This window comes from Polyodon spathula, chromosome 8 (genome assembly GCF_017654505.1).
Source record: "Polyodon spathula isolate WHYD16114869_AA chromosome 8, ASM1765450v1, whole genome shotgun sequence".
Taxonomy (NCBI): Eukaryota; Metazoa; Chordata; class Actinopteri; order Acipenseriformes; family Polyodontidae; genus Polyodon; species Polyodon spathula.
Window position 1 is genome coordinate 648,091 of NC_054541.1, and position 14,205 is coordinate 662,295.

General features: G+C 40.5%; 1 long non-coding RNA gene across 1 annotated transcript; it reads left to right on the top strand.

The window, feature by feature from the left end:
* Positions 1 to 525: 525 nt before the first annotated feature.
* LOC121319181 lies at positions 526 to 959 on the top strand. Its single transcript, XR_005950677.1, has 2 exons — positions 526 to 587; positions 795 to 959. It is a non-coding gene; the product is annotated as an uncharacterized LOC121319181 (long non-coding RNA).
* The last annotated feature ends 13,246 nt before the right edge of the window (positions 960 to 14,205 follow it).

A 14,205-nucleotide genomic window follows, 5' to 3' on the forward strand; every position in this document is an offset into this window, starting at 1 on the left:
CTTGAAATGCCATAAAATACTAAACATAATAGACCTGTCTTTTAGCAGCAAATAATGCAACCCATGTACTGCTATGCACGGTAGATTCAAACACATATTCTGACAAAAACAAATATGCTGAGAAAAATGAAAACTGAAATCAATCTGGGGGACATTTCCAGTTATATTTCTCTGTCTCATCTATGGAATAACCAATCCTACTCATCCTAGTGCCCTTTAAAATCTTGTTATCTTAACTGGGTTCACATCAATAGTTCTGCTACAAATGGGTTTCAAATCAGAAAACACACATGTGCTGCAGTCCTTACCGATTAGAAAATGTGTATTCCTTTTGAAGCTTAATACTGAAAGAAAAAAAAAAAAATTCCTGTGTAGTTATGAATAGTACACAAGCACAAGGAATGGCTGCACAGCCTACAGGGTTCTGTTCATACAGCAGCTGTATGTACTGCAGGGTGTGAAAACCATTGAGGCTCTGTGTGCCCTCTGACACAAGCCATTCTCAGGAAATGCATGTGGCCCGAGACCATGCTGTCGTGCTCAGTAAGGAGTCCCTGTACCACCCCCTGCAGCTTGTGGAAGTGCAGGTTAAGTGCAGCTCTCAATGCTACTGAGCTCTGAACCAGCTTGCTGGCAATGGAGGGGTTAGCCTGCTTTATCTGCATTAATTTTAAGGCTTGCATCTTTCAAATGAAAGAGTGATGCTCTCTGCAGAGTTGCTACTCTGGAGTCTTCAATGGGTGTAGCTTCCCTCCTGCACTGTCCTGTTAACCCCTCTGTCTCTTCTGTCTCAGACTCGGGCTCCTCTGTCCCTGTGCTGGCAGTCTCCGCTATGGCTCTGACTCTCTCCTGCGCTGTCCTGTTGCCCGTGTTCCTGAAGTGACGCTCCCAGTCTACTGACAAACTTCTCGCTGTGTCTTCATAATGTATTTGAATAAAAAAAGCCTTGTCAAAGCTAATGTAGTTGCTCAGTGGTCTTGTGTGTTATGTATAAGGCGTGCACAATATGTATTGGTGAAGATGCAAGTCCTTTTGCCCAAACTGCACAAGGTGACATTTCTTCTCTTCCATAATGCATGCAGTGTCTTGAGTTTATAGTTTCACAATACTAAATGCTAGATTGTTATCCTATATTTTTTCCAAGTTATGGCAGGGTAACTTCAGAAACTCCATTGTGTCCACACAGCTTTAAAGTGGAGTGAAGCAATAAAAAGGAGCCAATCAGAAGCAGGACTTGTGTGAATGTTGGGCCCCAGCACCTTTCCAGTTGTCCAACTGCTTCTCCTAACTTGTGTTTTTGTGTTTGATATCACCCCTTTTAAACAGCTGTTATGTTTTTCTAACTTTTTTTTTTTACATTATTTTTGATATAGATTTCACTTAGAGGACAGAGTCATGCATACATTAATAAAGTTAAAACTGAGGAGATCAATACATTTCATGTTGTTCATATCAGATGCACTTTGATCAGATTTTAGGCTCTAGATATAGCAACAAGCTGTTGTATAAATCATGTGAGACAGAACTGCACCTTTTAATTTACAGAACAGACAGACTTACATACAGTAACACAACCAGCCCATAAAGTGATAAAGCAAACAGGGAGGAATAGATATTCTATATTACACAGCTGTGCTTTGCTCAGATCATATCAAATTAATTATATCAAGGGTGGTCTTTAACTTTTCATTTACAGTAAAAGTCATCAAAGACAAGATAAATTCAAAATGTCTTCATTGTTTTGATCTCTAACAGGGCAGGGAACTATAGCTGCTGGACACGAGGCTGAAGCTCCTGTTTCTCAGGAGCTGCACCCTCTGAGCCAAGGATTGTACTGCTTGGGAGAGGGGGCTAGGAAGAGTTCATCAGGGAACACCGTCCTGGGCAGGGTGCAACTTAGATCTGGCCTCCTGGACTTCTCTACTGCCTTCTCTACATTCAAAAGGTTTATGACACCAAACATCTAGACAAAAAAGACCTACATATGCATAGAGGAGACTGGATCTGGACTCAGCCCCTCTTCGAGGGAGTGTGAACAAAGGAGAAGGGTCTGGGAGGTGGGTCACTGTGGTCGACACACCACGCTTGTTTTATTGCAGACAATGTAAAGATTGAGAGATGTATTTCTCTGTCTGCCCCCGAACCCCATGCTTTCCTCCTGGTGATACAGGTGTGTCCAAAACAATGGAAAGTCACTAACAGAGATAAAGTCCAGCTGATTTTTGGTGAGAGCTTTAAGGAACACTAGGACTCTTTTAGCATGTCGATTAAGACTGTGCCTGCAAGCTGTATTGAATTGATTAGAAGTTTGCAGCACATTATGAATGCAATGCAACACCATGCTTCTTTTCTCAGGAGGAGGGTTCAGGTTCAAGTGTTTATTAGCTTCACATTGCAGCCATAACACTTAACTGATTACAGGAAATAGAAAAATAAAAAAGCAGGGCCCAGTCCACTTTACATACATTATTTTTTTTATTCTGGAAGTTTTGTGCAAAATAAATTTAGAAAGCCACAGCTAACATAATCCAAATCATGAGTGAAAAGAAAACCCTATCTTGACGGTTCTTGTTGGTTACCATGTTTACCATTAGCTGCACACGGCGGATTTATACTTTTCGTGGGAACAGCTTGGCATTCTTTCATTGCTGTGTCGTTTGAGTAGCACATAGACTTGAAATAAAATTCATGGAAACATGCTTCCTGTCCATGCTTTTTAAAAAGGAAACGCAATACTATCCCACAAAGCCTCTGGGACGTCCTACAGCAGGCAAAGCACTTCGGATAATGGCCTGGTTGGAAAAAGTTGAGGAACAGGTGCTGGACCAGAGGCAGCCACACGCGTACAGCCTGGCCGCAGCATGAGTGGAAACGAGGCATACATGAGAGTTCATTGATTTGCTCATGATAAATACTGTAGCATATATTGTTATATTATTATTTATATTGTAGGCTGTAGTGAATATCATTAATTATATGGAACTGGCAATTCCTGTCAATCAACCCACATTCACATTTTTTTTTTCTTATTTTTGGACAGCTTTCCGTCCGACACATTTTTTTCTATTCAAAAAAATGTATTCCCCCCCCCCCAAATATAAGAATTTGATTGTATTATCAACATTCTCAACTAATAGAAGTGTTCAAATAGACAGGCAAGTTTTATGATTACCAAAATTTCCAGTTAACTCCTGAGCTCCATCCAGTGGTTATGTTCTGGAACCTGGAAAATACAAACAGGAGAGAAAGTCAGACTGTTTCAAGTAAGAAATGCTGCAATTGTATCTTCCTCATTTTGTTGTTTCATGACCTTTTTCTACATTGGGTTATTAGCAAACACAGAACTGTAGCGTAGTCTCCACCAGGGAGTTTGCAATTACAGCAGGCGGATATCTGGAGCCAGCATTATACTTCAGCCAGTAGGAAAGCCATGAATAAAAGAATCAGGAAATGTACACATTATCATCTCTTTTATTCCAGATTGTACCCGTTTTGTCATAAGAAATGGTTGAAAGCTATCTATCTATCTATCTATCTATCTATCTATATATATATATATATATATATATATATATATATATATATATATATATATATATATATATATATATATATATGTTGAACTTGTCTTTCAGTATGTTTAAATAGGTTTCTAGTTTACAACAAACACAAACTTCTGTAACCACAATATACAAAGAATAAAACAAAATAAATAAATACATAAATAAATACATGTAGGCAAAAACAGGAGCTAAATAAAGACACTAAAATGCAATCTCTCACTTAACTACCACCCAATAATTACACAAGAATGATACAGGGTTCCCCCCCAGGAATTTTCAGTCTCCAGAGCAGCTGGGTGGCAGAATGTGATAAACCCCCCCCCCCAATCTTGTCAAGCATCAAGCAAATAGGCACAACTGGAATGGGGCTGGGCCCAGGATTAACACAACTGCTGTTTCTAACTTGACTTATTTTTATGAATACATTCACAGATATCAGGACAGTAAGCAGAAATTCATTTTAAATGCCCTTGGTCGACATTTGCCAGTGTAGCAATGAGAGGCATTATATTGATTTGTACAGCACTGCTGAGATAATAGATAACATTTTGTTTTGACACACAGGTAATAAGTACTATTGTGTGGGTACTGAGTAATAAGTACAGCCCACACAACACAGAGAGCTGAATATGAGGCCCGCCATGGTAAACAGGCTGAGAACCAACTAACTGATCTTCAAACAAGGCTACCTACATTAACAGGCATGCTTTCAACTGTCACAATAAAGCTGAACATGGCCCAGTCCAAACCAAAACCTGCACAATCTGCTAATCACACTTTAAAAAAACAAACTGCTATAAATGCTGTTAAACACGGTTTCTATGAAGTGAAATGAGCATCTGACGCAGGTTTTGATTTGGTGTGGGCCGATGTCTCTTAGGATATTTAGGCAATGGATATCAATGTTGACAGAATTCAATGTTTTTCACTGTTTTGAATCTTTAGCTTGCCTCTTTTGATGGCCAAGGATGTCAAGTGCTTTAAGAAACTAGCCTAGAACATATTGTCCACATTATATGGCCATTTTACACATCTGCCAGATTTGTGCATCACAGAACTGTGATCAGTGTTGTCAATGACAATGGCTGGAGTAGGCTGTCAGCAATGAAAATAAGAAATAGGCCAAGTACCTTTCTTTCAGTCTTACTGACCAAAATTGTCTCCCAAACTTACAAATAATGTAAAGAGCCTATTTGTGATGGTGGTCCACTATGCAATGCGCTATATAAAAACAACATTATTATTATTATTATTATTATTATTATTATTATTATATTATTATTATTATTATTATTATTATTATTATTATTATTATCAGAATTGTTATCAAATAATAATTCAATGTATGACATTATGATAAGCAGGTCATATTAAACAGTATCAGGTACCACCATGTAATGAATTAAAATACGATTATTTTGCATCACAGAAAATATGGCAGAGATGACAACAAAGTGTAAAACAGATTGTGTGTATTCCATTTCATTTAAATTAATCTTGATACCATAAGATTGCATCAATTCTTTACTAATTAAACTACAACAACAGTGTGTTAACTGGTGCTGTGTGGTCCGTTTTGTCTTGACTGCATCACTGTGTGAGGGACACCTGTAGCATTGAGGATTTGACAAAGTGACAGCTGAAGTTTCCAGCTATATTGTTGCTGCTGGTATGAGGTTAGAAAATCCTTAGTGACATTTCTTTGGGATTAACATTGAACCCTTGGGATAGTAAATACTTGGAATTTTAGTAAATACATTGACATATTTAATTGTTCAGTTTTGAAGCACTTTGAGAGTCATCAGGTAATTTGCAGTGTCATTTCAATGAAACTTCCACTCAAAAAGGAGTGGGAAATTATACATATTTTAACATAAAATGTTTCAATGTAAAAACCATTGCTAATCATCACAGGTGTGGCAGCTTCTTGATATGCAATTTTACCTCTTGTTAGTTTTTGTAAGCTAGGTATCCTAAACATTACGAGTCATCATCCAGTCACTGTGCTCCACACATAACTTCCAACTCTTAACTGAAGAATAATTCCAGTGTACAGACTTCCCAATCTTCAGAAAACAATAAGCTTGTATTTACTTTTCAAACCCTTCAAATACAGAAATATGTCCCGTGCCAGTAACTCCATCCAAGCACAAATGAATATTCTTCAGTGTACCTATTTTCTTATCATTATGTATTTATATCCTTTAAGAATGTAAAAGGACCAAAGGATAGTGTCACTTATGAGTTCTATGTATACAGTCTTGTTATTAATCTATATACGTATTAAACGGTATCAACGGTCAAAAACTGTATTCACTCCTCCACTCCATCCATCATCTGTGTTCTTTATCGTTTACTTTCAAAACCGAATTCTAAAATAGCGTCATTAGCTATAATCAAAACTACCACTTGAGGGTGCAGTGCATAGAAAAGGAGCACATTCCAATCCAGAAACAGCGATAATAATAATTACACATATCTAAATAAACTCAAACAAGAATATTCTTTTTTATAATCAAAATGCAAAATTCTAATTCGTTAGAATTTTTTTTTGTTATTATTATTCATGTCTGTTTTACTGTGGAACGGCCCTTCAGTGTGATTCTAAAACTCAGATGTACAAGACTAGCGATCCCCTTTATATCAGCAGCGACCCAGTTCTGTTTAAGAAAGCTCAATATCCCACAAAGCACTGCCTTGCTCACGTAAATGTCACAAACACATTAGACGCCACATAAGCAAATAGACAATGCAAATCCCCTGTGTATTAATGAGAAGTCTGTGTGCAAGTGCAGAATCCATTTAAAATGTGATCAAACTTGGAAAGGTTTGCTTTAATAATAGGATGTTCAAAATACCAAGGTGGCTCGCAAAAAATAGCAAACCTAAAACTTACAGGCCTACAGTGGGGGGGAAAAAGGGACATACTTTCCATTGCTCAACTGGTGCAGGAGGTGGGTTCACTTCAGACAACACAGCAAGCCACCAGCACTGGGCAGGGCAGTGGGGTGCTGAGGATTGAAAAGCTCTCTGAAACAGCCAAATCCAGGACATATCCTTCAGAAGCTTTGAAGAGTCACTGATTAAAACCAAAACTACTGCACTAATGACTGTTGAATGAAGAGCTTAAAGTCGCATTGTCAAGTACTCCAATGAAACTGTGTCTCTTCATTAGGAACAACATTACAGAACAATAATTTCCAACCCAAAGATGACCATTCTGTGGCAACCTACACACACATTCAAGGTCTGTTCACATTCATAAGTCTGTTATTGCTAAAACAACAAATAGACCTGAATCTCTTCAGTTAAAAATCAAGGAAACAAACCCAGAGATTGACAGTATCTTATCTCCTTTCAATGGTCTCATCACTGTGCCACACATATATCAAATTTATAACGAGTTCACTTGTCTCTCAGTACTATGCTTCAGCTCATTCTGTGGTATTTAAATAAATAAAATATTTCCTTCGGCTTGGGGTCATCTGCATTTGGAAGGACAATTTCTCTCGATAAAATTAACTCGCATGCAAACGGAACTGTAAGGAAGTCATTAGCAAAAGAGAGCAAGTTAAAAGGGACCCCGTTTTTCACTTTCTGCATGTAAACATGGCCATGGTCTCACTTCAGAGGTGTTCATATTCTAATTGTTTGGATTATCTTTTACAAGTCATATGTCAATGCTTTTATTCAAAAAGAACAGTGACCTTTCTTCACTTCTAAAGCAGTGGTTCACAGCCCTGGTCCTGGGGACCCCTTGTGTCTGCTGGGTTTTGTTCCAGCTGAGCTCTCAGTTACTTAAATGAACACTCAAGTGAACTAACAATTTGGTTAGTCACATTTTTTAAACTATTTTTCAGCTCATAAGTGGTTGAAGATTTCAAGTTCTATTCAGTTTTATACAGAACCTGAAATATCCATTTATTTCAAATCATTCAACAGCTTTGATAAGGCAAATAGTTGAACTGAGTGTTTTTTTGTTTAATTATATTATAAATGGTTATCAATAAAAAAAGGTTTCTACCTGCAGTGACTGGACCAAGAAGTGATTAAACAGGCCTTTGTTTCCATTGACTTGCATCACAGTATAGGGCAGCAGGGCTCTGGGCTGTTCACTGGAGGGTTGTGGGTTCAATCCCAGATGGGGGACACTGCTATTGTACCCTGGAACAAGGTACTTTACCTAGATTGCTCAAGTAAAAACCCAACAGTATAAAAAGGTAATTGTATGTAAAAGTAATGTGATATAATTGTAAGGGCATCTAAGAAAATAATACTAATAATACTGGGGGTAATGTAAATGAATGATAATGGGAATGTGACATTAACAGGAGTGATATTAAGTAGTTAGTAGTGTAACCCATCTGCTCACTGCCTCTCAGCCCTGCTGTGGATAATATGACACAGTAGAATGACGTCATCACAGCTACTCAGAGTCACTCACCTGCTGGACTGCACTCTGAATGGGAGCTCCCCCAGTCTTCCTTTCCAGATCCTCGCATGCTGTTGGGAGAGCTGGCTCCCGCTCCAGCGCCCTGCATTCTCAGGCAGATTCTCTTCAGCACCACACTACACACCCGCAGGCTTACAGGACCCAGCGCAGGGGGGGCTGCTTTCAAGGAAACTAGTTCTTCGGTCTGGCAGATCTCCAATTCACTGGGTTCAGCTTTACTCCCAGCACTCCCCTCTGGCTTGATGCCGCTGCATGGCATGATCTCACAGAGCTCCTGTTTAATGGGGAGGTAAGCCAGTGCAGATAATAGTGTAATAGGGACCATTTCAAGTTCAGGGAGCTCCTCTTTAATGGGGTCAGATTCAGTCTTCACAGTGTCCATGGCATCACACATGGCTCTGCTTAGTGGCTGCTGCAAGAAGAAAATGAAAAACAATTAAAAATGCCATGAAAGCTGTTTAAAAAGAACAGGGTTTTTAAAAGACGAAGTTCTCAGTCCCTGCATGTTGTAGCTGAGTAACATTCATGCAATGTTCACCTCCAGTGTTAATATCCAGACAAGTTTTTACACTACAGGAAAATAAATTAGCGATGCCCTGATAAGATTGTCTTGGCCAATACCGAGAGCCGATTCGAGTTTTGATTTTTTGTGTTTTACCTCATTAGACAAACAGACAGAAAGACACAGAGAGAAAACAGACAAGCAGTAAAACAGACAGAATGCAAACTTTAAAAAATATACTGTAGAACAGTTGATTTTAGTATAATTGAAAAAAATTGCCATTATGGAGAGCAATGACAAACCTGATAGAGAAATGAAGTGCTTACGTGTGATAAATAATATCCATCACCTATAAATGTGGCATTGAAGTAAATAAATGGGATCCTCAAACACCAAGTCCTTTCCAGGCTGGAGCTGGCTTAAACTGATTTCTCACAGAGGAGAGTCTATTCATTTTTTGATGAGGACAGCACTTAAGAAACACATCTTTGCATGTTAACAGCACAAAGGAAAGAAGCAAAGTTTGTGGGTTTGACATCATTACCAGGTTAAGTGGCATCTACACAATACAATATATTTCATACATACCATTTCCAGCACCTCTTCTTTAATGGGACCTGGTCCTGCTGTCTGGGGCATCTCCAGTTCATTGCTCTCATCTTTAATACCAGGCACCTCTGACTTGATGCTGTCACATGGCATCTCCTGTTTCATGGGGAGGCGAGGCAATCCGGAGAAAACCAGTCTAATGGGGACCAGTTCAAGCTCAGGGAGCTCCTCTTTAATGGGGACAGATTCTATCTTCACACGATCCCTGGCATCAGACACGGGGGTTCTGCTGAGTAGCTGCAGCAAAAATAATAATGAAAAATGAGTAAAATTGATCAAATCAAAAGACAGTTAAGGGATTCACAAAATCTTACTAGCAGGGTGTCTTTAGTATTGAAGGAAGTGAGAACTGAACTTGTGTTGCAGGTAAAGTTAACAGAGATTCAGCAGCAACTCCCTATGTGCTCCCTATGTGGTGGAAGTAGGCAATAACCATATTAATAAGTGGCACCATTCTCTCAAGTAGCTAATCAGAATGCAGTATTTTGAACTTTAACTGGCTATCCTTTTAAACCAATCATATATTTGTATTTTACTGGTAATTTGATGAGAACGCATCTTTGTTAGTGTTTTGAGAAGGGGGATTCATCTTGGTTTGTAATTTGATACACTGTAACAATCAACCTTTGAGCACCAGGCCAACCCGGCATTCAGAGAATAAGAACAGGTTACTACCAAAGACACTTTAAATAATACTGTATAAAGTGGATGGCAGGAAGGCAGTTTGACAGCAGTAATAGGATTGCTAGGCTCGCTGGTTGCAAACAGTTTAATTTATGTTCCACGCACAAGCATACACACGAATGAAACACTCAATAAGCACTTAAGAAGCGCCAGTAACCCAGGAGACTAATAGACCAGAGCGCAATAGGAGAGGGTTGAAATTAACCACTAAGATTGAGGCACAGGTAAGAACAAAAGAAAAAACTATATTTGCTAAATAACGTTAGCCACTGTAATAACCCGAGATCCAAGATGCAAGAGTATAACTTTAATCACAGTGTCTTTATTAGAACAATCTCTGTTGAAACCTACACATTAGTGTTTTCTAAGGACTTCCTCAACCCCACGGTATCCTAGGTAGAGGGTAAGTATGTAGGGCGCTACTGACCTCTAGTGGCATAACTTGAACTGCATTATATACATAAACATTCACATAACTACAGTCTCCCCCCCCTTAAGATTTCAGCTTCTCTAAAATTTAGAAACAGTTTAAACAGTTATAAACAAAATGTAACACCAATACACTAGATGTCTCTGAACTATTACTGTAACAACAACTACACAAAATAGTCCATCCTTAACTGTACATAAACATTTAATTTCAAACTTTAAAAAAAAAAAAAACAAGTCAAAGTCCTTCAGGTAACCAGGCTTTTTGACAGTTCTATGGGAACGACGCACAGCTTGTGCCATGCTTTGATTGTCCCTGCCCACCTTTGGGGAACTCCCAGTTTCTTCCTCTGGTTTCAAAGCAAGCTGCTCTGAGACAGTGTCCACGTTGTTTGGAACAAGTTCATCTGGCATGGTTACTCTAGCTGGTGGTTGTAGAACCTCTGCAGGTGTGTCCTGCACAATATCCTCTGACCCAATGGTGTTGTCCTGTTGTCTAGACAGGCTCTGATCTATGTGTCTGAGTACTATCCTGCCATCTCCCAGCATTACCTTGAAAGATACAGGACCAGTCACTGTTGCAATGACTCCTGGTATCCACTTGGGACCGTAACTGAAGTTTCTTGTCATCACAGAGTCTCCGTCTCCAAAACTCCTCCCCTTTGTGTGCTTGTCGTGGTGTTCCTTTTGATTTTTCTGCTTAAATTCCACTTTTCTCTTTAAATCGGAATGTACTAAATCAAGCGTAGACCGAAGTTTCCTCCCTAGTAACATCTCTGCTGGGGAGAGTCCTGTGGTAGTTTGAGGTGTTAACCTATAGCTGAATAGTACCCTTGACACTTTAGTTGTCATACTTCCTTCTCCCGCTTTCTTCATCATCGTCTTGAATATTTGAACGGCTCGTTCTGCGAGACCGTTGGAAGACGCATGAAACGGGGCTGATGTAACATGGACAATGCCATTTTTGTTCATGAATTCCTTGAACTCTGAGCTGACAAAACAGGTGCCGTTATCAGAAACTACCATTTCTGGTAATCCCTGATTGCTAAAACTTTTTCGCAAACAGTCAATTGTAACAGCTGATGTTGCTGAAGTTACCGGGTAAACATCCATCCATTTGGAATGAGTATCTATGAGTATCAAAAACATCTGCCCCATAAATGGTCCTGCATAATCTAGGTGTAATCGCTTCCAGGGTCTGTCTGGCCACTCCCAGGGATGTAGCGGGGCTGTGGCTGGTGCTTTCCGGTGTTCCTGACACTTGCTACATGCCTTTACCCATGTCTCTATCTCCTCATCTAGTTTGGGCCACCAGAAATAACTTCTGGCCAGAGCCTTCATGCGCGAAACCCCTGGATGGCACTGACGCAGCTGCTCCAACACAGCCTGTCGTCCTCGCTGTGGGATGATAACACGTGCCCCCCACAAGACACAACCGTCTTGCACACTCAATTCTGTCTTCCTAGCAGAATAAGGTGTAAAATCTGTTCCTTCCCCCTGCTGTGGCCACCCCCTTAAAACGTACTCTCTCACTCTAGACAGTATGGAATCTTTACCTGTCCACACTCTTACCTCCTCTGCGGTCACCATCGCTATGTCTTCCATCATCAGCACCCTGTCTTCCAGACCTGTGGATTGGGAAGTGTCCGGCAGTGGCACACGACTCAAGGCGTCTGCGTTGCCGTGGTCCTTACCCGCCTTGTAGACTATCACGTACTCATACGCCCGCAGTGTCACAGTCCACCTCTGGATCCTTGGTGACACCATCTGTGGAACAGCCTTCGTTTCGTTGAAGAGTGAAAGAAGCGGTTTATGATCTGTGCATATGGTGAACTTTCTACCATAGAGATACTTGTGAAACCGTTGCACCCCGAAAATCACAGCCAGTCCCTCTTTATCAAGCTGAGAGTAGTTTCGTTCAGCTGATGCGAGTGTTCTTGACATAAAACCTATGGGTCTCTCCCACCCATCCGGCATGAGGTGTGAAAGTACTGTGCCTATCCCGTAGGGGGAGGCGTCACAGGACAGAATCAGCTCTTTCTCACTGTCGTAATGCACAAGTATATCTGTGGATTGCATGAGCTTTTTAGATTTCTCAAAAGCAGCCTCCTGCTCTTTTTTCCATTGCCATTTTGTGTCTTTTCTCAACAATTTGTGCAGTGGAGCCAACAGTGTTGACAGGTTAGGTAAAAACCTGTTATAATAGTTCAACAGTCCTAAGCAAGCCTTAAGCTCTGTTATGTTGGTAGGTGCAGGTGCATTTTGGATAGCTTGTACCTTGTTCTTAAGTGGGTGTAGTCCTGTAGCATCCACTTTGTGACCCAGAAACTCAGCCTCACTTCCCAGAAAGGTACACTTCCTTCTCTTTAGCCGTAGGCCTGCCTCCTCCACTCTCTGAAGTACCTCGCTTAGCATCTGCAGGTGCTCCTGATCATTCTTGCCCGTCACCATGATGTCGTCCAGGTAAATGGCTACATGGGGAATTCCCTGCAGCAAACCCTCCATAATTCTCTGAAAGATAGCTGGACTGGATGAAACCCCGTATGGAAGACGGTTTACAGTAAATAACCCTTTGTGTGTGTTTATAGTTACGTACTTTTTTGATTCTTCATCCAATATTACCTGTTGGCAGGCATGACTCGTGTCCAATTTGCTGAATTTTGCCCCTACTGAGAGCTTTGCAAAAAGATCTTCAATTCTGGGAATGGGATACTGTTCCAGTTTGGACACCCGATTTACAGTAAGTTTGTAATCTCCGCAAATCCTCACAGAGTTATCAGGCTTTAGCACTGGGACTATGGGAGCTGCCCACTCAGAGAATTTCACTGGTTCAGTTATTTTGTCTCTCAAGAGGCGGTCCAGCTAAGCCTCCACCTTCGGTTTCATAGCATAAGGCACAGGTCTTGGCTTAAAGAACCTTGGTGTTGCCTCTTTGTCGACATATATTTTAGCCGGTGGGCCTCGCAATGTCCCCAATTCTTCTTTGAATACATTCTCATGTTTCTTCAACACATCCTGGAGTGTTGTTTTGTCTCTACCTATCTGGTTTACAGTGCCCCAGTTTAATTCCAACTCCTTAATCCAACCGCGGCCCAGTAGGTTTGGTCCTTTGCCAGACACTACTACTACTGGCAGCTGTTTAACAGTCTCTCTGTACTGTACAGTTAAGTTTGCAGTACCCAATGTTTTCACTCTTTCACCTGTATAGGTTCTGAGATGCAGGGAACATGTCTTTAGCTCAGGTACTTTTGCCCCATTCCTTAGTTTGGAGTACTCTGTTTCATTCATAATTGTAACACTTGACCCTGTGTCAACCTCAAATTGCACGTCCGACTTGTTCACTTTTAACTGTAATTTGATAGGCGCTACCTTGGGAATGCTTGTCTCTGTTATGTTATTCATAATGAACACGTCTTCACCGTCACTTGCATCTGTTTCAGGATTTTCACTAATGTGATGAGCCCCATGTTTTTTTTCCACTTTTCCCTGTTTTTGTTTTCCTCCCCCTCTAGGTTTGGTTTTCTCCACAGGTGAGTTCGCCCTGCACGCTTTCCTGATGTGCCCTTTTTTTAAGCATCTGTGACACATTTCCTTAAGAAAACGACAGTCATTCACCATGTGCTCACCACCGCATCTATAACATGCCCTCATAGTTCCACTAGTTCGTGGTTCCCTCCATGTTTTTAGCTTTTGCACTGTAGCCTGGCTAGCATGTTTCCAATTAGCACCATTGCTTTGCCATTGTAAATCCTGAATGTCTTTGTTCGCTGTCTCCAATGCCTGAGCAAGTTTCAGTGCTTTTTCAAATGTTAACTCGGTTTCTGCTAACAGCCTGCACTGAATACGATCATCGTCTACACCACAGACTAGCCTGTCCCGTAACATTTCCTTTAGCCTGTCTCCATAGTTGCAATGTTGAGCCAGTTCTCTTAGCACTGCCACATATTCAGCCATGCTCTCATTTG